This window comes from Aristolochia californica, unplaced genomic scaffold, assembly GCF_029961685.1.
Source record: "Aristolochia californica isolate CCGP_79_NKW_82.1479 unplaced genomic scaffold, dmAriCali1.0.hap1 SCAF_4, whole genome shotgun sequence".
Taxonomy (NCBI): domain Eukaryota; kingdom Viridiplantae; phylum Streptophyta; class Magnoliopsida; order Piperales; family Aristolochiaceae; genus Aristolochia; species Aristolochia californica.
In genome coordinates this window covers 35,148,465-35,173,460 of record NW_027182103.1, presented here as the reverse complement: position 1 = coordinate 35,173,460, position 24,996 = coordinate 35,148,465, and the positions used below count along the sequence as shown (strand labels likewise).

The following is a 24,996-nucleotide window of genomic DNA, read 5'->3' as shown; positions in this document are numbered from 1 at the left end:
TAATTTGTCACCTTTCACAATAGGTGCAACACCAGATGAGCAATTATTCATACGTTATCTCTCTAGAATTTTGTTGATATAGGCTTCTTGAGACAATCCTAATGTCCCTTGGGATATGTCTCTATCAATCTTTATGCCTATGACATAAGTAGCTTTGCCCATATCCTTCATATAAAATTTCAATGAGAGAAATCGATTGACCTCTTCAAGTAATCCTAAATCACTTGAAGTAAGTAAAATAACCTACTTATAGGACAAAGAAAATTATTTTGCTCCCACTGACCTTATGGTATATACATTGATCTATGATATTCTTCGTAAATCAAAATGAAGAAATAACATCACGAAATTATAAATACCACTGATGGGAGGCTTGTTTTAGTCCATATATATATTTCTTAAGTCTACAAACCAAGTGATCCTTCCCCTCTAAAATGAAACCTTCAGGTTGTTTCATGTAAACCTCTTCTTCTAGGTCTCCATGTAGGAAAGTCGTTTTCACATCCATTTGATGTAACTCCATATCAAAATGAGCTACTAATGCCACAATTATCCGAAATGAACCCTTCTTTGAAACAGGAGAGAAGGTTTCGAGATAATCAATTCCTTCTTGTTGAGTAAATCCTTTGGCTACTAATCTTGCCTTATATCTTCAATATTGCCTAAAGAGTTTTTTTTGGTTTTGAAAACCCATTTACAGCTAATGACCTTCCCCCTTTTTGGCAACTCAACAAGATCTCAAACTTGGTTTTTGGCATCATTCCATAATGTGGATTTTTTTCCACTCATGGCCTGTGAAAACATAATAGGATCATCTTTAGCACAAATGTCTATGTCAGATTCTTGAAAATACACTTCATAATCTGAAGATATTGCAGGTTTCCTAACTCGTGAAGAACTTCTTAATGGCACTTCAACATTTTTAGGTTGAGAATGCTGAGTACCCTGATCTCTAGGAGTATCCTCATGATGAGATGGTTCATCAACTATTGGTTGTACTTGAATAATCGAATCCTTATGATTTTTATGAACAACAACCAATCTCTCTGAAGTTGTAGAAGCAGGTGGAGTACTTGTATGCTCCTCAAAAACTAAGTTTCGAGGTTGGCTACTCCACTAATCTCATCATTCTCAAGGAACCTTGCATTCTTAGATTCGACAATTCTTGTCGAACGAGATGGACAATAAAATATGTATCCCTTAGACTTTTCCGCATAGCCAATGAAATGTCCAATGACTAATCTAAAGTCTAACTTCAACTGGACAGTCCCAAACATGTACTTGCCTTAAACTAGGTTTCCAACCTTCTCATAACTCGAATGGCTTTTTATGAATCGCCTTGGTTGGAACCCTATTGAGTACATAGATTGCAATTTTGAGAGCTTCACTCCACAAAGACAATGGGAGACCAGAGTTACTAATCATATTCCTCACCATGTCCATTAATGTTCGATTTCTTCTTTTAGCCACACCATTTTGAGATGATGAGCCAGGCATTGTGTATTGTGGCACAATACCTTGTTCCTCAAGAAACCCTACAAAAGAACCAGGCAATTGTCCTCTTATAGTGTACTTTTCATAATATTCACCACCTCTATCTGATCTCATGTTTTTGATTTGCTTACTTAATTGTTTCTCTACTTCTGCTTTATAGACCTTAAAAGCATCTAGTGCTTCATTTCTATCATAAAGCAGATAGAGATACATATATTGTGTGTGGTCATCAATAAAGGTAATGAAATATTGCTCACCATTGAAACATGCATCATAAGGACCTGAAATATCAGTGTGTATGATTTCTAAGACATCAGAAGTCCTCCTGGCACCTTTCATGTACTTGTTGGTTTGCTTTCCTTTAATGCAATCCACACATGTACTAAAATCAGTAAATTCAAAAGCCTCAAGGATTCCATCATCAACTAATCTTTTAATTCTATCAATGGAGATATGACCTAATCTCCTATGCAACAACATGGAGGATTTCTTCTTTATAACACTTCTCTTAATTACAACATTAATATCATGCACAGTAGTAAGACTGCAATCAAATGTAGGTTTAAAAGAAGTTTGAACAATTCTTCTTCCAAAATGCCATTTCCAATAAGAAAATAATCTTTATACAATTGAAGGGAATTTCCATGGAAATTAAAACTGAATCCAAAGGGTAAAAGTTTGGAAACTAAGATAACGTTTCTAGAAAAATATAAAACATTAAATGCCCTTTCAAGGTCTAAGACAAAACCAGTATGTAGGACAAGTTTGAAAGTTCCAACTGCCTCTACATGTGAACCCATCTTGTTTCCTGAATAGATGGAGCATTCACTTGGCGTCGGTTTTCGTTGATTCAAAAAACCCGGTATGGTGTTGGCAACATGGATTGTAGTACCAGAATCAATCCATCAAATGTTATAAGAAGCATGAGTCATATTAGATTCAAAACACACTTAGGAACACATTTGGGTTATCGGGGTGCTTGCTAATGCCTTATCGGAATTCTCAAACTGTTCCAGGATAGCTTGAACATATTCCTTGGCTTTGGCACATTCAGGAATAGATTCACGAATACTCTTCCCAATATGAGACTTAATAAACATCAAACTTAATCGATTGGATTGCTTCCAATGTTCAAATGATGTTTTCTTAATTTGGGTACTAGATTCCGTGGGTTTTGGAGGTTCATCCACTCGAAGTGCCAAGTCAAGATCTATGCACCCTAATAACAGCAGAATTTTCTCCTTCCACTCAATATAATTTTTTCCATTGAGGGGAACAATAGAAGAATCAAAGGTTGGGATAGATAAAGTTTGAAGAGCTGCAAAAAGTAGCTAACAAGCTTACTAAACATTTAATAAAGCCAAAATTTGAATATTTACCTATATAAATAATCCAAACAAATAAATTAGCGTGTCATTATAATCTTTCCTGTGGGCTTAGATTATAACACATATGCAATTTATGTCTCTTTATGATGGGATCTAGAAATTTGTTTGTAAAGGAATATTCTAGGCCAGTGGGCAACTAGAATTTTTTTTTAAATATTAATCACATAAATATAACATTTACCCTGTGGGGTTAAATTATTTTATCTCGGTGATTAATGACATTTTTTTATGTCATTAACTTTATGTGACTAAACTTAATGTCACTTGACATTTGCATAATTAAGAATATTGTTGCAATTACTCAATTACTCAAATGTATACCTAAATATGACATAAAAAATAATTGACTAAAATGAATGTCAAATAATAATTTGTCTGATTCAACCCAAACGACTCGATAAAGTCCAAGTCAAGTCAACTCATCCGACTCATTGCATCTAGACCGATCATGCGCAACCGGTATGAGTCGACTTAGCCGAGTCAACTCGTTATTTAAATGAAATTGTTTTACCTATGTTTCAATTTGTTTATTTACGTGCGTTGGAGGTTGTCTTCACGCATAGAGATGACACTCAGCGTCCACGGCAGCCCTCTGCCGGACATCGCCTCCCATCAGACTTCGGCCGCCATCGTTCGACGGCGACGCTGATAGAAGTACAACTCCGAGCGAGATGCCGGTTGGCTCCACAACACCGGCCCTCACAAAGTACGCAGAGAGCTCCTCTCCACGGAAATGACTCCATATCAGAGAGGGAGCTCTGATACCACATGTAGGAATGCTTTAAATAGAATTTTGAAACCATATATGAAATTCATAAACCAAAATCATCCCTCCTGACATGGTGTCAACTTCTAACGAACAGAGCTTCTCCGCTATCTTCTCTGGTGAACAGAATATCTCGTCTATCACGGAGGCTCGTCGATGGCAACGTTCATGCATATCTCTACAAGACCATATCCCCTTTTATAGGCTCCTCTCCATCAAAGGAGACCACCAAACGACGGGAAATCGAAAGGTCATAACTGGTGACCACCGTCAGTGGAAAATAGTATGACGGATGGGTCACTTAAGTGGCAGATCATGAACTGTCTAGGTGATGGTTTGTGAATCGTCTCACACATCGAACCACAGTAGAGAGGAGTAGTCACAGAGCACTGAGAGAGAGAGAGAGAGAGAGAGAGAGAGAGAGAGAGAGAGAGAGAGAGAGAGAGAGAGACGTCGTAATGTAAGCCAGTATACACCGACGTGTAGCACTCGTCGGACGCACATCGGCGATGATGGCACCTGAGGAAGGAAATGGCGGTGCGGGGATGGTGAGTAGAGTTCTAAATGGATGAGATGATTGGACGAGAGGCCTGGTAGTGAGCAGCCGAGAGTGGCGCGACCGAACAGAGTGGAGACTGGTGTAGTGTACGCTGGCGTTCCGTGCTCTCGTTGGAGTGCAGCCAAAGTGTTATGGTCCTGGGTTAAGTACCTATGTCTTCCGCTCCTAACAGGCCGGTCTTTTGGGTAGTATTGGCTAGGTGCTTAACATTTGGTATCAGAGCAGGCGCTACGTCCTGACTTCGAGTCCCAGCGGCCGCGTGCGCAGGTGGACCGCAAGCCCCTGGCGTGACCCCTGACCCGGTCGCGTTGCTGTGTTAATGCTGCCGTGGTCGTCGGCTCGGGCGGGTGGGGTGTGATGTTATGGTCCTGGGTTAAGTACCTATGTCTTCCGCTCCTAACAGGCCGGTCTTTTGGGTAGTATTGGCTAGGTGCTTAACATTTGGTATCAGAGCAGGCGCTACGTCCTGACTTCGAGTCCCAGCGGCCGCGTGCGCAGGTGGACCGCAAGCCCCTGGCGTGACCCCTGACCCGGTCGCGTTGCTGTGTTAATGCCGCCGTGGTCGTCGGCTCGGGCGGGCGGGGTGTGATGTTATGGTCCTGGGTTAAGTACCTATGTCTTCCGCTCCTAACAGGCCGGTCTTTTGGGTAGTATTGGCTAGGTGCTTAACACAAAGCCAGGAGCAGACATCATGCTCTCTGGCTGTCCCGCACCACTGTATGCGCAAGAGCACCAAATGTACTCACGGCCCATCCAACCCCAGTGTTATCATTGGATACACTTAATTCATATATAAATAACAGGAAAAATGGAATATTTTAGTTTTCATTCTTTTTCATTTTAGTGCATATGGATTAAATAATTGGATATGCATATATGAATGTTTAAATGTATTAATTTTTATATGTGAAAATTTTATATAAGTTTTATGCATACTTAATCTTCTATGCATATTATGATTGACCTAAATATAAGAAATTAATAATTGGCATAAATTTTAGTCAATTATTTTGATGTCATATTTTGTTTTACATTTGAATAATCAAGTAATAACGACAACATTCTTAATTATGAAAAATGTCTAGTGACATTAAGTTTAGTCACATAAAGTTAATGACATAAAATTTTGTGATTAACCATGGAAAGTTAATAATTTAACCTCACGTGGTAATTTTTATATTTAAGTGATTAATTAGAATTGGATAGGAAAATTTAAAACAAATTTTTAGTCGCCCACAGGCCTAGAAAATTTCTTTGGAGATAAATTTATGAAGCCATGATAAAGCGATATATAAATCGTTTGTGTTATAATCTAAGCCTACTCACATGTTGATTAATTTGTTTGAACTTATTTACATGGGTAAATATTCGGTTTTTGGATCCATAGCATGTTTTAGTAAACATTGTTGTTTATTTTGCAGTTCTTCAAAATTTATCTGTTCCAAATTTTTATTCCTCCAATATTATTCCTCTGAATGGTAATAATTATGATGATTGGAAGGAGAAAATCGTCCTTGCATGGAGTGCGATGTCAAGTGGTGGAGCCTAATTAATGCCTTAAGCTAAGTTGGATGCAGATCGACCTTCGCGGTAAGGTCGACATGGGGGTTGAAAGGGGGGCGGAGACCCCATCCAATCCACGATATATTGACAGTTGTTTCATTAAGAGCAGTTTAGGAATTTCATTCTTGTAATGCGGTTTCCCTAGTTTTCTCATTAAATTGGGGTTTTTCGCTAAAAGGGCGATATCTCTTTGTAAGTTATTTCATCTTCATAGTGGATTATTGCAATGGCGGAAGACAGGACGTAGTCTCACCTTGAGGCGAACCTGTATAAACCTTGTTGTAAATTTTCATGCTTTTTTTGTCCTTCTTCCACATTTCTTATTATTGCTCTCATTAGTTTGGAATTAGGGCGTACAATTCCTAACATACAGTACCTTGATTTGGCATTTCGAGTGGATGAACCTCCATGGCCCATGGAATCAAGTACCCAAGTTGAAAAAATATCATTTGATCTCTGGGAGTGATTAGATCGCTTAAGTTTTATGTTTATCAAGTCTCACATTGGGAAAAGTATCCATGGATCCATCCTTGATTTTGCCAAAGCAAAAGAATATCTTAAAACTATTCAAGATCAGTTTGAGACTTCTGATAAAACATTAGTGTTGGAAGATAGGGCCCAAGCCCGCACGACCAAGGAAGATTCACATATCCAAGTATACTAGAAGATGTACCCAAGCCCATAAGATCATGGAAAACCCATGCATCTAAGATATATTGAATATGGGTTCAAGGACCACAGATCAAAGAGAACGCCCATAGGCCCACATACATTGATGACAAGATGGTAAATAAAGGGTCATCTCATCGAGATGACATTGATGTAATTAAGTTAAAGTTCCAGGGTTAAATCCCTAAACCCTAAACCCTAAACTCTAAGTTCAGGGGTATTATTATAATATAGTATTTTTATTAATATATAAATAGAGCTTTAGGGGGAGGGTTATAATCAATTCCATAACCCTTCTTCCTCCTATTTTCTTCCAATGGGTTTTTTTCCCTTTTTTCTCCATGAGCTAAATTCATGGAGTCCTGAAAATCAACATAGTATCATAGCTTTGATTTTTAAGACTCGAGTATGGTTTTTTCAAGATTCAGAAACAGAGTAGTTTTCTTTTCTCATAATGTTATTTTAGTTAGTGAAATTCGTGATTTATTTTAATGGTATTGTTTTTCTTTGTTCGGTTTATTTGTCTGCTAGAGTATGATGAGATAGAGTTCTATTTTTTTCTCTCATTAATCTGTCGCTGGTATTGTTTGCGTCCCGCCTCGATAAACTGCCTTACCCTTGGTATATAATCTGTTGTCTTCACTCTTGAGCAAATCCATGGCGTCTTCCCGAGTAGTGTTTCTGCTGCTACTGGCTGTCGTCTTCGCTTAACGTCACCGCTCGTCTCGCTTAACTTCTCTGGTAGTGTCTGCGCCGCCAGCCACGGCCACTCTTTTGGAAACTTGCGCAGAATTATTTCCGTTCTGGAGGAAATAATTCCGTTGCAGAATTATTGTCGTTAAGCCGAGCTCTGTTTTGCCGAAGGTCACGTCGCCGTTACCGGAGACGATGACAACATGAACGGGAGAAGAAGCACCAGTCCAGCTTACCGTCCTCTGTCGAAGGCTTCCCGTCACTGCCGCTGCTGCTGCTGCCAATTTTTTTTGGAGGCCGAAGACGACGACAGCTTGCGAAAAAAAACTTCTCTCCCCGAGCCTCTTACTCCGTCCAGAATACTATTTCCGACGAGTTGTCTTCGTCACCAAATCCATCACAGCGTCGGCGTCCGGGAAGAAGATGAAGTCGGGTTGGAAACTTTCCTTCCGAGTTTCCGCTCTGCGTCTGGGAAGAAAAGGGTTGGAAACATTCCTACTGAGCTCTCTCCGAACTCTGTTTCCGCCGAAGAAACCGAGGAAGACGAATATTTCACTGCTCAAATATTTCATGTTTCCCAAGTTAGGAAACACGAATTTATCAGCGCTATGGCCTGCTGCCACAACCTGGACTCGCCCGAGTCAATCCAGCGCCCGAGTTCCCAGCCGACCACTGTTTCAGCACCAGCCAGACCGAGTCAACCCATAGCAACTCAGACTGAGTCAACTCGGTCTGTGTCAAGTAACCCGGGCCACTTATTTTTTGCCTTGGCATACATGCCCAAGTTTTATAAATATTTCGGCGCGACTCGATAAATTTTTCTCTGGTTGGAGTTTTATTGTGAAGAATTGACAGATTATTCCTTGGTCAGCATATTATTTGGTACAGATATGTGCATTAAATTATTTCATGGGTCAATTTTACAAGGATTCTTTTGGGTCGTGTTAAATGGGCACGAACCCATTTCAACTGCTGCTATTGTGTCTCTTTTGATGAGACATTATTTTTTAAGAAGTGGTAGCCTAATACCAATATTTATTTATGTCCCCATAAAAAATAGCAAATTTTTGTGGCTAGGAGTCAATGACAGAGGAACTTCATCCCTGTCAAAAATATCAAAATTATTTGTAGTTGGGAGTCCGTGACGGAGAAAATTCATCCCCGTAGAAAATATCAAATTTATTTGTGGTTGGGTGTCTGTGACGGAGGAACTTCATCCCCGTCAAAAATATCAAATTTTTGTGGTTGGGAGTCCATGATAGAGGAACTTCATTCCCGTAAAAAATATCGAAATTATTTGTGGTTTGGAGTCCTTGACGGAGGAACTTCATCCTTGTCAAAAATATCAAAAATTTTTGTGGTTGGAAGGCCATGACTAAGGAACTTCATCCCTGTCAAAATATCATATTTTTGTCATTCAAAGTCCTTCATGGAGGAACTTATTATTATATTTATGGTACTTCCCCCTATTAATATCATATATTACTCTACCATTTGAGAGTCGTTGTCCTGTGGAAGGACACGGTGGTGGAGGTGGACACTTTAGAGTAATGTCTTAGCGGCTAGGAGTGATTTACTCTTACTGATATTATACCAGATAGACCTCATCAACGAGAGCACCAGCGTGAGGGGGGTGTTGGAAGATGGAGGTATATTATAAAAAAAACGATTTTATATATCATTTGCAGCAAGCTAGAAGTTCATGTTGTTCTTTCACCCCCAGCTTGAGGGGGAGTGTTGGAAGACAGGGCCCAAGCCAACATGACCAAAGAAGACACACATATCCAAGTGTATTAGAAGATGGGCCCAAGCCCATAAGATCAAGGAAGACTCATGCATCTAAGAGATATTGAAAACAAGCTCAAGGCCCACAGATCAAGGAGAAGGCCCATAGGCCCACATAAATTGATGGTAGGATGGTAAATAAAGGGTCATCTCATAGAGATGGCGTTGATGTAATTAAGTTTAAATTCTTGGGTTAAAACCCTAAACCCTAAACCCTAATTTCAAGGGCATTATTGTAATATAGTAGTTTTATTAATCTATAAATAGAGCTTCAAGGGAAGGGTTATAATCAATTCCATAACCCTTCTTCCTCCTATTTTCTCCCAATGGGTTTCTTTCCCTTTTTCTCCATGAGCTAAATTCATGGAATCCTAAAAATCAACAATTAGCAAGCACCCTGATGACGAAAATGTGTTCCATGAAATTTATAGGCACCAAAGGTGTGTGTGAGCACATCGTGCAGATGTGGGACATTACCGCTAGACTGAAATTGTTGGAGATTGAGATGTCCGAGTCATTTCTGGTTTACTTCATCCCCTACTTGCTCTCGTCTGTATTCGGACCGTTCAAGATCTCTTACAACACACATAGGGAGAAATGATCAATTAATGAACTTCTCACCATGTCTGCACAAGAGGAAGGGTGGTTGAATCAAGAGGGGATTGAAAGTTCAAATTTGACGACTTGTGGCAAGAAACCATTTAAGAACGAGAAGAGAAAAGCCCCTCTTAATTAAGTTAATAAGGGAGATATCAAATGTTTCTTTTGCAAGAAGAAAGGACATAAAAGGAAGACTTGTCCCAAATTCAAGCATTGGCTTGGAAAGAAAGGTAATCTCATCTCTTTAGTGTATTTTGAATATAATATGGTTAATATTTCTTATAACACTTGGTGGATTGATTCTGGTACTACAATTCATGTTGCTAACACCATGCATAGCTTCTTAAACCAACGATAACCGACGAAAAGTTAATGTTCCAACTATTTAGGAAAAAAGATGGGTTCATATGTGGGGGCAGTTGAGACCTATAGACTTGTCCTTAATTCTGATTTTGTTTTAGACTTTGAAAATACCTTTTATGTTCCATCCTTTTCAAGAAACCTTATTTAAGTTTCTAGACTTTTATCTTGTGGTTTCAGTTTATATTTCCTTACTAATTTCCTTCATTTGTAGAAAGACAATATTCTTGTTGGAAAAAGTATTTTGGATTATGGTTATTCAAACTTCTTTTAAATTCTACCCTTAATTGTAGTCTTGTAATTGTGCATGGTACAAATGTTGGCATTAAACATGGTGTTATAAATGAGAAACCCTCTATGTTGTGGCAAAAGAGATTAGGTAATATTTCCATTGCTAGAATTAAGAGATTAGTAAATGAAGGAGTCATTGAGGCTCTTTACTTTAGTGATTTTTGTACTTGTGTGGATTGTATTAAAAGAAAGCCCATCAAAACTCCGAAGTTAAGCACGCTTGGGCGAGAGTAGTACTAGGATGGGTGACCTCCTGGGAAGTCCTCATGTTGTACCCCTTTTTGCCCGTTGTTCCTCTGCCACCAGCTAATTTCTCCCTAGTAATGTTGCGGTTAGGGGCGGCAAAAGATATTTGCATATATAGTTTTTTTTTCTTTTTAATAGTTCAAAATATTCGGGAAGAAGAGAAGAGGGGAAAAAAGTACGATTTTGTTTTATTTTCCTTTAATAATGCAGTTTGGTTCAGTTTCGACACGGTCAGTAAATGTTTTATTCTTTAATGGAATGACATAACGCTCCTTTTTAATATTTTACATCTCGATTTTTTATTAAGATTTTAATTTTTTATTTATTTTTTTGGAGGGAATGTGGAATAGACCAACAGAACACGGGTGGAGAGGGAATCCAAGGAAGTGATTGGTAGGATGGAGAGGTGCGATCAATAAAATTGGGCACTTTGATAAATGTGGTAGAAAGAAAAAATTCTGACTATGACAGGCAAGTTATAACATTCTGCAATTTCAGTTAATGTAATAAAAATCAGTTTAGCTATTCTCTTTCTCGATTGAACTAACCCATCAGCTTAGAAAATTGCATTCAGACACGAAGAAGATTGAATTTTGAGCATAAAAGATGCTAATGCTGACAAATTTCAAATCACCTTTATGCTCACTCTAGGATAACAACACACAAAGTGATTGACTTCAATTCTAATAGTTTTTGCAAGATGACCAAATGAGCTCCTCTAAAGATAAAATATAATTATCAAAATCTACATATGAGGGGGGGGGGGGGGGGGGGGGGGGTGTCGTGTAGTCGTTGGAGATGAACGTCAGCCGCATTATTCAGTTCATCTCCTTACGTCAGTGGAATACCATAGTTCAAGTCATCTAGATGAACTAAGATGAATCCAAAAATCATTTCTACGGTTTAAGTTATGGAAACTGGTTTCCGCCCGTTTTTACCAATCATGATCAATCAAACGCCGGGGGTTTGAACCCTCGTCGATTTTTTCCCCTCTCTCTCCCACACCCACTCTCTGGGTCTCTTCATTTTTTATTTTTTCGCCCTCTCTCCCGCACCCTCTCTCTCATCTCCCTGCGACCCTTGATCTCACTACTCCCTCTCTCTTCTCCACCATCTCTCTAGTCTCCGTCTCTCTGCGGCCTCACTATCCCTTATCCATTATATGTGATGGGGCATCCTTTAGCGGGATATTTGTTTCTATTTATTTTCTTGTTTCTAGTGAAAATAACCATAATCATTCTTGCACTAGACCAATTCCTACATATATTTATTTCCTCTTTTCTATTTAGGCTGTTGGGCTTGTCTTTCGTGGGCAGCGAATTTGGTTGGCTGCCATGGAAGCTCTGATGTCAAAGGGGATGCGCTATGCTAAGGAGGTTTGGTCTTTCATCTAATGATTTTATCACTTCTTTTCTGTAAGGACTTTAACTCAAAATCTTGGGGTTTTTGGTGATTTTATCTGGTTGGTGCATTCTAGGCTCTTCTTTCTGGTTGTTCTGCTGGAGGTTTATCATCCATAATGCATTGTGATGAATTCAAAGAACTCTTTCCAAGATCAATAAAATTCAAGTGTCTTGCTAATGCCGGGATGTTCCTTGATGTGTATGGCTTACTTTTTTCTGCTCTTTTTCTTGTATTATTGTCATCATGAGTGGAATGTCACCATGAGTGGAATCAAGGGGTCATGGATCTTGCTTTGTTCTAAAGGTTTTTATCTCGATCAAATACTAGGCAAGCATGAAATAATGCCAAGGCTATTGATTCTGTGCTTGCTTCTTGCTAACTGCAAATACTTCAGGATCATCATAAATGAGCACAATAAATGAGAATATATATGCATAGACTCTTTCTTGCCATCCTTTTGTACATCGCATAAGGATCCAACTTCAATAAATGCATCCTTCTTTTTTATTCTCTATTTTACTCTCACATAAAAATATATAAACTGAAGATTGATGTATGTGGTTCCAACTTTGTTGCAGTGTTTCTTCCCTAAAAATTTTGTGGCTAATATTAAGACCCCACTTTTTCTTTTGAATGTTGCATATGATGTTTGGCAGGTAAACTTTTGTAAATTCTGAATGATCCTTTAATGAATATATCTGCTTATGTTCTGAATTGTTTCTTATTCATTTTTTTTTTTGTTTTTTTTTTTGGTAGAAGCTAGTTTGTGTCCACCATCAGCTGATCCGCATGGTGAATGGCATACTTGCAAGTTAAATTATGAAAGGTGCACACTAGGACAAATCAGATTCTTCCAGAGTACTTCTCTTTCACTATTATTCACCTTTGTACTTTAGTGTCATTTATGTCAATAATTGGCCTCGAAATGCCTTTGAAGCTTTGGTGTTATCTTCTTCAACAGATTTTAGGAATAAAATGCTTTCAGCTATTAAAGGGTTCTCAATGTCCAAGCAAAATGGGTTGTTCATAAATTCATGTTTCGCCCATTGCCAATCAAAGAGGCAGGACACATGCTTTGCCAACAATTCACCTGTCATTAGGAACAAAGTATTAGGATTGTCTCTCCCTCCCTCTGTCAAACTTAGAGCTGATATGTCAAGTGGCAGCCATAGCCAGACTATTCAGTTTATGGGTGTGGTTTCAATTTACTCTTATCTATTTTAATTTTCATTCACTAGTCTGGGAAGAAAAGAATGGAAGAGTGTTTTGGTTCAAAACTCTGTCACTATTTTGCTCATAGATTCTCATTGAAAAACAAACATCTGAAATTTGTTTATAGCAGAGAATCGATGTAGCTGTCGGAGAATGGTACTTTGATCAAGCTGAAGTGAAGATGATAGACTGTGCATACCCTTGTGACCAGAGTTGTCACAACCTCGTCTTTCAATGAAGAACTTAGCATTGGATCTCTTCACTATTACTTGCACTCGATTCAGGTGCATATTCATATCAAGAAGATTTGAAGCAAAAAGGTGTAGAATATGAGACCCAGTTAGCATCTGGCTGTTACTGTAGTGTCTAGCATGTTGTAATTTGCATGTCAATTCTTGTGCCCTCTATAGGAATCTACTTCCCCCATGCAAGTAATATTAAAGAGGGAAGTTATTGTTTCTGGTTTTCTAGTGAAAAGGGTAAATAATAAGACATGTATTAATGACCTGATTAGTATGGGAAATAGATTAATAAGAATCTTCTTGAATATATGTATGCAAGCTCTTTTGTTCTTTTGTCGGATTTAGAGTGATTCTTGACCGAGTATAAGAATATGGCTATTTGTCACTGCAAAAAAACATAAATGATAGAAAAATTGCTTTATTTTTATCAAAAATTTCTTTCTAATGGTAGATAAATTCCCTTTAATCGGTAATTAGTCCAATCGCTTACTATTGAAGTACTAAGAAATTTATTTACATATCTGGCAATCAAATCAGATCATGAGAGATAACAAGAGCAAAGAGGGCGATGGAAGGCAGTTCCCTACAGTCATGCACCCACATATAAAAGATCAATATTATTTCATGGAAGCCAAGTAGTCAACCAGTACACTTTCATTAAAAACAAAAACATTGTTATGGACTCCATAGCATCACGAGTTATCCATAGGCATAAGAATTAAATTATGTCAATTTACTTTTCATGTAATTTCAATTGGTTTGGTTTGGTTTAATTTGGGTTGGTTCAGTGTAATGTGGCGTGAACCCCTTGAACTAATGGGTCATCTTTGTATTTTCGTCCTCAACCCTATTTAGGGGGACGTGAAGGAAAAGAGAGGCAAGTATTGAGAAAATTATATTTTACAGGTCTGATTCTCCCTCAGAGGTCAAGGTCGGATTCTCCCTTTGAGGTCCAAGGTTGAGCTTCCTCCAAAGCTCCTTCATTCTAAATTGAGTTCCACCATTACTTGTTCAAGAAACAAGGTTTCTCTTCCAACGTCAAGATCAACCATGGAGGGAAGAGAGGAAAGAAGGGTGACACGATCCATGGCACGGGAAGAACCTAACATCTTGGTATCAGACAGGTCCACCCTTGGGGATTCCTCTTCCCCTGATGATTTGAGACAGTTAGTGGAAGATAATAGGCAAAGGACAGATAACCAGGCTCATGCCCTGGAAGAGGTGCGTCAAACAACCTCTGATTTGCGTGAGGCAATAAAATCAATGGATGCTGTCATCCAAGCTCTCCTCCGGCGACAAGAGGACCATGATACATGAGCCCAACCTCTAGCTGCCTACTCTCCACCGGCCGAACACCATCCATTCCACCCACCACCTTCCCCACAACCACCAATGCGTCAACACCTTTCCCATCTAGGGCCTGCCGTTCAAGGACCAAACACTGTGCCCAGGTATTTAAAACTTGACTTTTCTACGTATGATGGGTCTAAGGACCCTTTGATTTGGTTAGCCAAGTGTGATCAGTTCTTTTACCATCAAAAAACACCTGCGGATGAGAAAGTGTATTTGGCCGCCTACCACATGCTCGATGAAGCGCTTCTATGGTACCACCAATTCCGAAATGACCAAGTGGTTCAGGATTGGGCAACTTTTAGACAATCTTGCATGATGAGATTTGGTCCTCCTGCTAGTAGCAATCCATTGGGTGAATTAATCAATTACAAACAAATTGGAACACTAGAGGTGTACCAAAAGACCTTCCAGGAAAGGTTAGCCCGAGCAAACCAGTTTGTTAGCCACACACAATATGTTCATATTTTTACTGCTGGTTTGACAGAAGCTCTGCGTTTAGAAGTTGAATTACATGCTCCTACAGATTTAGACCACGCTATGAATTTAGCCAGAGCAATTGAGCACAAGCAGCGTGTTCTAAAGGAGTCACTGGTCAGAAAACCAGCTTGGCCAGGAAGGCACAATGCCTCTGCACCAAACCATTCCTATGGACCTCCAAGATTTACAGACAGTGCAGCCCCACGCCCAGACATCTCTAATTCAGCTCCACCTGCTCCTTACTTCAAAAAACTTACTAAACAGGAAATGGAGCAGAGAAAGGCCAAGGGCCTCTGTTTTAACTGTGATGAACAGTATGTTTTTGGTCACCACTGCAAACGATTATTTAGTATATGTCTGTGGGAGGATGGAGATGAAATACCACAAGAGGAAGAAATTGTGGAAACTGACCAAGAAGATCCAGAGATTTCCCTTCATGCTATGACTGGTCTACACAGTGCAAACACAATGCAGGTTAAAGCCCAATTACATCATTTACAGTTACTGGCTTTAGATGACTCGGGTAGTACACATTATTTCATTAGTCAGCAGGTGGCAGAACAACTTGGGTTAGTAGTACAGCAACAGAATGGTCTTTCTGTATTAGTAGCCAATGGGGCTAAAATTACTAGTGTAGGCATATCACCAGCTACACACTTTGATATTAAGGGATATATATTTGTTGCAGATTTTCTGGTGATTCCACTATCAGGATTCGATTTGGTGCTAGGAATTAAATGGCTACAATTGTTGGGACCAATACTATGGGATTTCCAAGCTCTGACCATGTCTTTTATAGAGGACCAACATCAAATTATATTGCATGGCACACAAGCACCACTCACCTGCGCACTACAGGTTGCCCAGGTCCAGTCCACAAATACATGCCAGTTATCTCACTTACTTACAGAATTTGAGGATATCTTTCAAGACCCTACTGCCTTACCGCCACTTAGGCACTATGATCACCGTATCCGTTTGAAAACGGGGACCGAGCCGGTAGTGGTACGTCCGTATCGTTACCCTCACTTACAGAAGGATGAGATTGAAAAGCAGTGCCAGCAGATGTTAGCACAGGGTATTATTCAGCCAAGCAGGTCTCCTTTTTCTTCACCGTTATTACTAGTCCGCAAGCATGATAAGTCATGGAGGTTCTGTGTGGATTACCGACAACTCAATGCCCATACAATTAAAGATAAATTTCCTATTCTAGTGGTGGACGAACTGTTAGATGAGCTACATGGAGCTACTATATTTACTAAACTCGATTTGAAATCTGGCTATCATCAAATCCGAGTTCATCCATCAGATGTGGAGAAAACAACGTTCCACACGCATAACGGCCATTTTGAATTCCTCGTAATGCCATTTGGTCTATCAAATGCGCCTTCCACCTTCCAGGCCCTCATGAATGAGGTATTTTCCCCTCTCTTGTGAAAATATGTATTGGTCTTTTTTGACGATATTTTGGTCCATAGCAACAGCTGGGAAGAACATCTTCAGCACCTTCACCAGGTATTTTCTCTTATACGTTCACATCATTTGGTTTTAAATCGGTCAAAATGTTCTATGGGCACATCAGAAGTGGCATATTTGGGTCACGTTATTGCAGCATCAGGGGTGAAGGTAGACCAGAGTAAGATACAAGCGGTCACATATTGGCCTATTCCTACATCTATTACAGCCTTAAGAGGATTTTTGGGCCTAGCTGGATATTATAGAAAATTTATTCGTAGCTATGGCCAGCTTGCAGCTCCGCTCAACAATCTCCTCAAGAAAAATGTTTTTACCTGGTCAGATACAGCAGCTCATTTCTTTCAGCAATTGAAAGACACCTTATCATCAGCCCCAGTTTTGCAGCTCGCCGACTTTGAGGAGTCCTTTGTAGTGGAATGTGATGCTTCAGGGGGCAGTATTGGTGCAGTGTTGCACCAACAGGGCCACCCGATTGCTTATTTTAGCCGTCAACTGGGCCAACACCACCACAAGTTGGCAGCTTATGCGAGGGAATTGATTGGATTGGCGAAAGCTATACAGCAGTGGCGCCCTTATCTTTGGGGACGTTGTTTTTTGATTCACACTGATCATTGCAGCCTCAAGTATCTTCTTGAGCAGCGTCTCACTACTTCACCACAACAGCATTGGTTAAGTAAGCTTATGGGGTTTGACTTTTCTGTCTAGTATAAACCGGGAAGTTTGAATGTAGGGGCTGAAGCCTTATCTCGCCGGGACATTCCAGAGCCGCAATTAAACGCCATCAGTCAGCCCAAAGCTCTCTTGTTGGATTCTATACAGAAAGAGGCACAACAGTACTCAGATATTATCTCCTTATGCAAGGATATCCAGCAGGGCACAGAGGCACATTCATCACAGAGTTGTGCACTCATCTAGAGAAGGCAAAAAATTCTATGAAACAATATTATGACAAGAAGCACCGGGAAGTCTTCTTTTCTCCTGGCGATTATGTTTGGTTGCGTCTCCAACACTACAGGCAGCTGTCGTTGATAGCCTCCAAACGTCACAAGCTCTCTCCAAAATATTATGGTCCCTTTCAGGTGATGGACCGCATTGGGATAGTGGCCTACAGATTGCAGCTTCCACCAGAGGCCAGAATTCACAACGTCTTTCATGTCTCACAATTAAAGGCCTTCCACGGTGATTCGCCCTTGCTGCACACCCCGCTGCCACCACTCCATGAGGGACGTGTACTTTCTACCCCGGCATAGGTATTACAAACTCGTCGTATTTAGGGTGATTGGGAGATCTTAGTGCAATGGGCTGATGATGACCCCAGTGACATGACATGGGAGCCATTAGCGGCATTTCGCACCCTCTACCCATACTTTGACCTTGAGGACAAGCTCTTTCTCCAAGGGGAGGGTGATGTTATGGACTCCATAGCATCACGAGTTATCCATAGGCATAGGAATTAAATTATGTCAATTTACTTTTCATGTAATTTCAATTCGGTTTGGTTTGGTTTAATTTGGGTTGGTTCAGTGTAATGTGGCGTGAACCCCTTGACCTAATGGGTCATCTTTGTATTTTCGTCCTCAACCCTATTTAGGGGGACGTGAAGGAAAAGAGAGGCAAGTATTGAGAAAATTATATTTTACAAGTCTGATTCTCCCTCAGAGGTCAAGGTCGGATTCTCCCTTTGAGGTCCAAGGTTGAGCTTCCTCCAAAGCTCCTTCATTCTAAATTGAGTTCCACCATTACTTGTTCAAGAAACAAGGTTTCTCTTCCAACGTCAAAATCAACCATGGAGGGAAGAGAGGAAAGAAGGGTGACTCGATCCATGGCAAGGGAAGAACCTAACAAACATAGAGACCTATTATTTGATCTTGAAGACAAAGACCACATGTGCATTGTACACTGAAAAATCTGTTCATATTGTAGTTAAAAAAAACCTTTATTACTGGCAGAAAGGAGTGATGGGAAAACATCCAGAAAAATGGGAAAACATCCAGAAAAATCAATAAATATCAAAATAAAAGATCTACGAGATGTGGCATCCAATTGAATTTCACATATGAAAGAGTTAACAATACATTAGCCAACTGTACAGCATGAACCAATAAGCTATACTTACAGAACTTAGAATTCTTCTATAAAACCTTTACTTAACAAAAATTTCTGTAAAACCTGTCCTATGAGTGCAAAATTTGGGGATAACCCCTGCTCTTATCCACCTTTGGAAAGGGACAAATTAATCGCATGTGGGTAGGAGCCACTGAGAAAATTCTTCGGAAGGAAGACCAAGCCCCGTCTGAGACTGCTGAAACGGATTCATGTAAGAAATTGGAAGATAAGCGCTGTTGTTTCGTTGAGGCTCCATCTCACTGACGAGCCACAGATTATGCGAGTGATCAACTGTGGGTAGCGTTTCAATTTTTCTGTCTGATGCTCCTTCGCACACCAGTCCCATTCCCTTGGGAAATTCCAATCTCTGTTTCGCTTCTTCCCGTTTGCCAGAAATCTTGTACGACAAATTCCGCAGAGATTCTTTCGATGAGTTGGCGCTTAAAGTGGTTGGATGCTTACGTATTTCTTCATTGCTTCAATTACGGTACCTTGTGAGGATGCGAAGAAGTTCAGCCTTATTTGGAGGCCAGGAATGAGGAGAGAATTCTTTCTCGCTTTCGGGAGGAGAACACAAGAAGAAGACGTCAATCCCGCAAAGCAGAGACAATTGATGGCACTTCTTCTTCACCCCTTCGACTCGCTTCTTGAAAACCTTGCAGTGAGTCCTTTTGTCGCCGATGAACTTCATCTCGAGTTTAGATCTGACCATGGCAACTGTGCGAAATTGAAAAGAAAATTGAGAAAACTGTGATAAGAGCGAGGAAGAAGCAAAATGTTGGCTTTTCTATATCCCCCCCCCCCCCCCCCTCGCAAGACGCAACTGAAGAGGACACCCGTCGACCGCCCAAGTGCTTAACCGACTTACCTTTTTCCCTCCAAAAATATTTTTAAAATGTGTTATATGTGCCAGTTTAGATGTCCCTCGCCCCTCAATAGTGAGAAACAATGATAATTGTTCATTGAAAAATTTCACAACAATGAACTCTTATACAAACTACAATGGTATAAGTTCATTGAAATTTTTCAAAAGATTCTCATTTTGCCTTAGTAAGTGAACTCTTTTCTCCACTCAATGTACGGGTTGTGATCAAGGACACTACATTTGGGTTTCATTTTTTTGTAGCGACTACTTTGCTTCAAAGTGAGATAGTAGTAAATTGCCTACATCTACAAGAATCGCCTGATCCCGATGTTTATTGATTTTCAGCAAGCCTATTCATAAACTACTTGGAAATCTCTCTTGGTTCTACCCATTGTCACTCTCCATATCAGCTCTTTGTCGGTCATCTTCTTCTATGACATAGCACTGACATATATGATTCTTTCATTAGCAAAGTCATCACATTTTCTCCTTGTTGGTCATATATGATTCTTTCATATATTTGTTCTATTTCTTATTTATAAGATTAAATTATTAGAATCAAGTGGATAAAGTATTGACACGTTTCTGGTTATTCAATTTGTTGTTCTTTATGAAATCCTTTGGTGATGTCATAAGTTACATTAGCACAAATGAGGAGAACCATGCTTTTAGTTCATGTTATGAAGTTATAATTGGATATCTTATTTTTATACTATGTTTAATTTGCTATTTGTTTTTTTTAGTCATTAAATATATTGGGCATAGGAATTGATTCTTAAAATATTAAGAGAGAAAATAATTAATTGATTGTATAATGAGTACATTGGTTCTCTATTTATAATAGAGAAAACTCATAGAATCGAAATAAAATTAAACTACCCATGTTCCACTTACAACTTGAATAGAACTCCTAATACGAAACAAAGTAAATCACTATTACAGAAAACTGATAGAATCGAAAGATTTCTTATGTAAGATTCTTTCCCATGATACTCGAATAAGACTTTGTCATACTAATTCTTCCACCTTGAGACTTCTTTACCATGAAAATCATATTAGACTCTTCTATATTTTCTTCTTCAACACTCCCCTCAAATTGGAGTTGCTAACTTTCACATGAAAAGAAATTTTCATCTCATATCCTCCTCCTTACTTAGATGTTCTTTATTTCTAACTACAAAAATTTACCACCCCTAGTGGGATTTTTTCAATGCACTCCTCAACACCTCTTCTTTTGAACTTCTCCTTCTACTTCTCTCCATTAAGTGACCCTTTCCTTTTAAAGAGGTCCAAATCTTACATAGCAAATATGAGACAAGAAAGCATCACTCTAGCCAAACGATAAAACTCCATATTCCTTTCAAAATGGTCTATAATTGAAAAAAGACTCCTTTCAATTTCCAAGGCAGACAAGCCCAATTTTAGTGCATGAAAAAATGAAAGAGTATTAACTATTTTAATGGTAGATCAAAAATATATACTACTTCGGTCAATAAAAACACTTAACTCACTTTGACTGTTGGGTGCACTCTTGTTCTATGCAAGTAGTGGAAGTATAGGAAATGCTCTGAAGTGGTAAAAAATATATATAAAATTAAAAAAATACAAGAAGTTTCATTACCTACACCAAAATTCTAGAATTTCTAGAGGACTAACAAAAGCAACAATTGTTTTACACCAAGAAGGGGACAAAACAGATAGACTGATAACAAAAATTAACTAGAATAGTAACTAAGCAATGGAGCACAAATAAGACTAGAACATGTAGCCTCATGGAAGGAAAGTAGAGCTACATGTTTAGCAAGTTTACGTAAAAGGAAACTCTAGCGAAACCTGGATTCCAAATAAGACTAGAACATGTAGCCTCTTCAGTTTATATATAAGTGAGGTAGGACTTGCTCTCTTCTGTCTTGTGGCATTGCTGGATCATATCATCATCCTTCAGTCTACGTCTTCAATTCTTGTTGTGGGAACTTGCTCTGTTCTTGCATCTTGGGGATTGACCTAATACTCTAATATTGTTTTAATGGAGGTCAGCTTGCTTGAAGACATCTCACTTGAAATTCTTTCACGTCTACCCAAGAAATCACAGCTCAAGTGTGAAGCTATTTTAGGGAAATGGCAGAATTTGATCAAGAAAGTTAGCTTCTTTCATTTAAAGAGTTTTTTTGGCCTCGTTGTGTGCGCTGACGTTAAATCATTGACGTCTTGTGAGCATTTTCTTACCAACTCCCTGTTGGTCCCATTCTCACTTCCAGTCGCCTTGAGACCGGTGATGCACAAAACTGATTCTCGATCGAGAGACGTTGCTTCAATGGATGGCAATAAGCACCAAACAGTGCATTGTGTAGGAATACTTTAAATAGAATTTCGAAACCTTATAAGAAATTCATAAACCAAAGTCGTACCTCCTAACATGGTGTCAACTTCCAACGAACAGAGCTTCTCCTGCGAACATAATGTCTCGTCTATGATAGAGGCTCATTGATGGAAACGTTCAAGCATACCTCTGCTAGACCAGACCCCCTTTTATAGGCTCCTCTCCTTCAAAGGAGACCACCAAATGGTGGGAATCCAAAAGGTCATAACCGGCGACCACCATCAGTGGAAAACCGTTAGACAGATGGGTCACTTAAGTGACGGATCGTGAACCAATTTACAGTCTCCCACTTGACCCATACGTCTACTTAATATGTATCATTGATACATTTTCATGAATATTTTCCATAGATATAATATTCTTATACTCAAACAAAGAAAATTAAATTACATGAATCGTGGCGGTAAGTCCTTTAGAGCAAGTATTACTTTCCACGTATTACAATGCAACTGTCTCCTTTGAATGAGAACCTTATGTGACACATTTCTTTATGAATGAACTTGCATAATGCTCATTCGGGATCATCTTATATTGTCATTCTCTAAACTTAATGTATACAACCAAATAAGAGAAGATACAAATGAACTTAATGGAGTTTTTCATTGACAAAATTGTGATACAAATAGAAAGGGAATCTCAATTACATAAATTACTTAATAGAATTGAGTCCCATATGTTCAACATGTCTCTTATAAACAGCAGGTAGTAGACCTTTTGTGAATGGATCAATGATCATTAATCTGGTACTGATGTGTTCCACAACTATCTTGTTTGCTTTGACATGTTCTTGAATAACTCAAAACCTTATGTCAATATGTTTACTACGACTTCCGCTCTTATTTTTCTTGGCCAAAAACACTGCTACAGAATTGTCACAATAAATCCTTAATGGCTTAGAAATGGTGTCAACAATTTTAAGCCCTGAAATAAAACTCCTCAACCATATAGCCTGTGATGATGCTTCAAAACATGCTACAAACTCTGCTTCAGTGGTAGAAGTAGAAATCAAAGATTGTTTTGCACTTCTCCAAGAAATGGCCTCTCTAGGTAATAAGAAGACATATCGCGATGTCGACTTTCTCGAATCAAAGCAGCCAGCAAAATCAGAGTTTGAATATCCAATCACTTCCAAATGATTAGATCATTGTACCTAAGCTTGTAGTCTTTTAGTCCCTGAAGGTATCACATGACTTTCTTTGCTGCTTTCCAATAGTCCAAATCGGGATTACTTTTATATCTGCCCAACTTTCCCATTGCATATCCTATGTCAGGTTTTGTGCAAACCTGAGCATACATTAAACTCCAACCTGCCGAAGCATAGGGAATATTTTTATTTGTTCCCTCTCTAAATTATTTCATGGACCTTGTTCCAAACTTAATTTGTCACCTTTCACAATAGGTGCAACACCATATGAACAATTATTCATACGATATCTCTCTAGAATTTTGTTGATCTAGGCATCTTGAGACTTTCCTAATGTCCCTTGGGATTTGTCTCTATCAATCTTTATGCCTATGACATAAACAGCTTCGCCCATATCCTTCATATAAAATTTCAACGAGAGAAATCGTTTGACCTCATGAAGTAATCCTAAATCACTTGAAGCAAGTAAAATATCATCTACATATAGGACTAATAAAATTATTTTTCTCTCACTAACCTTATGGTATATACATTGATCCATGATATTCTTCGTCAACCCAAATGAAGAAATAACATCATGAAATTTTAAATACCACTGACAAGAAGCTTGTTTTAGTCCATATATAGATTTCTTATGTCTACAAAGCAAGTGATCATTCCCCTCTAAAAAGAAACCTTCAGGTTATTTCATATAAACCTCTTCTTCTAGGTCTCCATTGAGGAAAACCGTTTTCACATCCATTCGATGTAACTCCATATCAAAATGAGCTACTAATACCATAATTATCCGAAATGAATCCTTCTTTGAAACAAGAGAGAAAGTTTCGTAATAATCAATTCCTTCTTGTTGAGTAAATCCTTTGGCTACTAGTCTTGCCTTATATCTATCAATATTGCCTAAAGAGTTATTTTTTTGTTTTAAAAAATCCATTTATAGCCAATGGCCTTCCCACATTTAGGCAATTCAATAAGATCCCTGACTTGGTTTTTAGCCATTGAATCCTACTCTTCCTTCATGGCATCATCCCATACTGTGGATATTTGTCTACTCATGGCCAGTGAAAACGTAATAGGATCATCTTCAGCACAAATGTCCATGTCAGATTCTTGAAAGTACATTTCATAATTTGAAGATATTGCAGGTTTCCTAACTCATGAAGATCTTCTTAATGGTACTTCAACATTTTCAGGTTGAGAATGTTGAGTAACCTGGTCTATAAGAATATCCTCATGATGAGATGGTTCTTCAACTATTGGTTGTACTTGAATAATCGAATCCTGATGATTTTTATGAACAACAACCAATCTATCTGAAGTTGTAGAAGCAGGTAGAGTACTTGTATTCTCCTCAAAAACTAAGTTTCGAGGTTGGCTACTCCCACTAATCTCATCATTCTCAAAGAACCTTGCATTCTTAGATTAGAAAATTCTCGTCGAATGAGATGGACAATAAAATATGTATCCCTTAGACTTTTTCGCTTAGCCAATGAAATGTCCACTGACTGTTCTAAAGTTTAACTTTGTCTCATGTGGATTGTAAAGTTGAACTTCAACTGGACAGTCCCAAATATGTACATGCCTTAAACTTGGGTTCCAACCTTTCCATAACTCGAATGGCATTTTATGAACCGCCTTGGTTGGAACCCTATTGAGTACATAGACTGCAGTTTTGAGAGCTTCACTCCACAAAGATGATAGGAGACCAGAGTTACTAATCATATTCCTCACCATGTCCATTAATGTTTGGTTTATTCGTTCAGCCACACCATTTTGAGATGGTGAGCCAGGCAATCCACATCATAAGGACCTGCAATATCAGTGTGTATGATTTCTAAGACATCAGAAGTCCTCCTGGCGCCTTTTTTGTACTTGTTGGTTTGATTTCTTTTAATGCAATCCACACATGTACTAAAATCAGTAAAA

At 38.9% G+C, this 24,996-nt stretch overlaps 1 pseudogene; it reads left to right on the top strand.

The window, feature by feature from the left end:
* Nucleotides 1-4,157: 4,157 nt before the first annotated feature.
* LOC137963284 (pectin acetylesterase 12-like) lies at nt 4,158-13,268 on the top strand (annotated as a pseudogene).
* Nucleotides 13,269-24,996: the final 11,728 nt, after the last annotated feature.